The sequence below is a fragment of the Schistocerca nitens genome, chromosome 6 (genome assembly GCF_023898315.1).
Source record: "Schistocerca nitens isolate TAMUIC-IGC-003100 chromosome 6, iqSchNite1.1, whole genome shotgun sequence".
Lineage (NCBI taxonomy): Eukaryota > Metazoa > Arthropoda > Insecta > Orthoptera > Acrididae > Schistocerca > Schistocerca nitens.
Genome location: NC_064619.1, coordinates 663498292 through 663500791, shown reverse-complemented (window position 1 = coordinate 663500791; position 2500 = coordinate 663498292). Strand labels below are relative to the sequence as shown.

The 2500-nt window shown below is 51.8% G+C and overlaps 2 non-coding genes across 2 annotated transcripts; both read left to right on the top strand.

The window, feature by feature from the left end:
- The first annotated feature begins 665 nt into the window (after positions 1-665).
- On the top strand, positions 666-858 carry LOC126191640 (U2 spliceosomal RNA). Its single transcript, XR_007538411.1, has one exon. It is a non-coding gene; the product is annotated as a U2 spliceosomal RNA (small nuclear RNA).
- Positions 859-1596: 738 nt separating this feature from the next.
- LOC126191639 (U2 spliceosomal RNA) lies at positions 1597-1789 on the top strand. Its single transcript, XR_007538410.1, has one exon. It is a non-coding gene; the product is annotated as a U2 spliceosomal RNA (small nuclear RNA).
- The last annotated feature ends 711 nt before the right edge of the window (positions 1790-2500 follow it).

The following is a 2500-nucleotide window of genomic DNA, read 5'->3' as shown; positions in this document are numbered from 1 at the left end:
CTTGTCGTAGATGTCGATGTCCCCAGTAGTTAGCTGCTTACACACCACGTATTGTTTTAATTAATTTAGATTATCTTAAGTACTTTTTTTTTTTTTTTTTTTGCTGTGTGCTTGACCGCTCTTGCAGCCGCATTACACTAGGCTGGTAATTTATGGGGGCACAGGACAGTGCCTTCGGATGCCTCGTTGGCGTCTCTTATGGTCCGGCCACAGATAATTTTAAATAAATTTTTTGGAGTTATGACCTTAGCTCCTCGCGAACGTCGTCGCCGCCGCCGCACGCACGCAGAATACGTGTGTACACACACACACATATGCAGTTGGCGGTGGACGATGTAAGCACTCGGCTAGGTGTAGCTCGCGCCGGCCTCGCGACGGTCTAGCTCGCGCCGGCCTGGCGCTGCTGTGGGGCGGCGTCACGGCTTCTCCGCTGCCCTGGCAGCTAGCGGCGTTCAAATGGGAGTCGCAGTTTACTCTTCGACATGGAGGCTAGTACTGGGCTGTTGATGAGTGCTCTCGTGAAATGTCGTTCCTTCCGGCACTCGCTTTTGCCATGTTTTCGACGGTCGCCTGTTGCCATATCGGCCCGTACCACCGTGTGTCACTCCCACATGTGGAGCGCACACGCTGCAAGCATTTAGGCCCTTCCACTGCGGATTTTCCTTATCGCTTCTCGGCCTTTTGGCTAAGATCAAAGTGTAGTATCTGTTCTTATCAGCTTAGTATCTGATACGTCCTGCATCGCAGGACCAGAATATTAAACTCATTTTTGGCTCATGACGGAGTGCTAGGGGCTTGCTCCACCTCTGTCGCGGGTTGGCCCGGCATTGCAGTACCGCCGGGATCGGCCCACCTAAAATTAATTAAAACATAGCCTGAAATGGGTTAATATTCTGCAGTGATCAGATATTCAGCTGGTGACAAAACTTGTCGTAGATGTCGATGTCCCCAGTAGTTAGCTGCTTACACACCACGTATTGTTTTAATTAATTTAGATTATCTTAAGTACTTTTTTTTTTTTTTTTGCTGTGTGCTTGACCGCTCTTGCAGCCGCATTACACTAGGCTGGTAATTTATGGGGGCACAGGACAGTGCCTTCGGATGCCTCGTTGGCGTCTCTTATGGTCCGGCCACAGATAATTTTAAATAAATTTTTTGGAGTTATGACCTTAGCTCCTCGCGAACGTCGTCGCCGCCGCCGCACGCACGCAGAATACGTGTGTACACACACACACACACACACATATGCAGTTGGCGGTGGACGATGTAAGCACTCGGCTAGGTGTAGCTCGCGCCGGCCTCGCGACGGTCTAGCTCGCGCCGGCCTGGCGCTGCTGTGGGGCGGCGTCACGGCTTCTCCGCTGCCCTGGCAGCTAGCGGCGTTCAAATGGGAGTCGCAGTTTACTCTTCGACATGGAGGCTAGTACTGGGCTGTTGATGAGTGCTCTCGTGAAATGTCGTTCCTTCCGGCACTCGCTTTTGCCATGTTTTCGACGGTCGCCTGTTGCCATATCGGCCCGTACCACCGTGTGTCACTCCCACATGTGGAGCGCACACGCTGCAAGCATTTAGGCCCTTCCACTGCGGATTTTCCTTATCGCTTCTCGGCCTTTTGGCTAAGATCAAAGTGTAGTATCTGTTCTTATCAGCTTAGTATCTGATACGTCCTGCATCGCAGGACCAGAATATTAAACTCATTTTTGGCTCATGACGGAGTGCTAGGGGCTTGCTCCACCTCTGTCGCGGGTTGGCCCGGCATTGCAGTACCGCCGGGATCGGCCCACCTAAAATTAATTAAAACATAGCCTGAAATGGGTTAATATTCTGCAGTGATCAGATATTCAGCTGGTGACAAAACTTGTCGTAGATGTCGATGTCCCCAGTAGTTAGCTGCTTACACACCACGTATTGTTTTAATTAATTTAGATTATCTTAAGTACTTTTTTTTTTTTTTTTGCTGTGTGCTTGACCGCTCTTGCAGCCGCATTACACTAGGCTGGTAATTTATGGGGGCACAGGACAGTGCCTTCGGATGCCTCGTTGGCGTCTCTTATGGTCCGGCCACAGATAATTTTAAATAAATTTTTTGGAGTTATGACCTTAGCTCCTCGCGAACGTCGTCGCCGCCGCCGCACGCACGCAGAATACGTGTGTACACACACACACACACACACATATGCAGTTGGCGGTGGACGATGTAAGCACTCGGCTAGGTGTAGCTCGCGCCGGCCTCGCGACGGTCTAGCTCGCGCCGGCCTGGCGCTGCTGTGGGGCGGCGTCACGGCTTCTCCGCTGCCCTGGCAGCTAGCGGCGTTCAAATGGGAGTCGCAGTTTACTCTTCGACATGGAGGCTAGTACTGGGCTGTTGATGAGTGCTCTCGTGAAATGTCGTTCCTTCCGGCACTCGCTTTTGCCATGTTTTCGACGGTCGCCTGTTGCCATATCGGCCCGTACCACCGTGTGTCACTCCCACATGTGGAGCGCACACGCTGCAAGCATT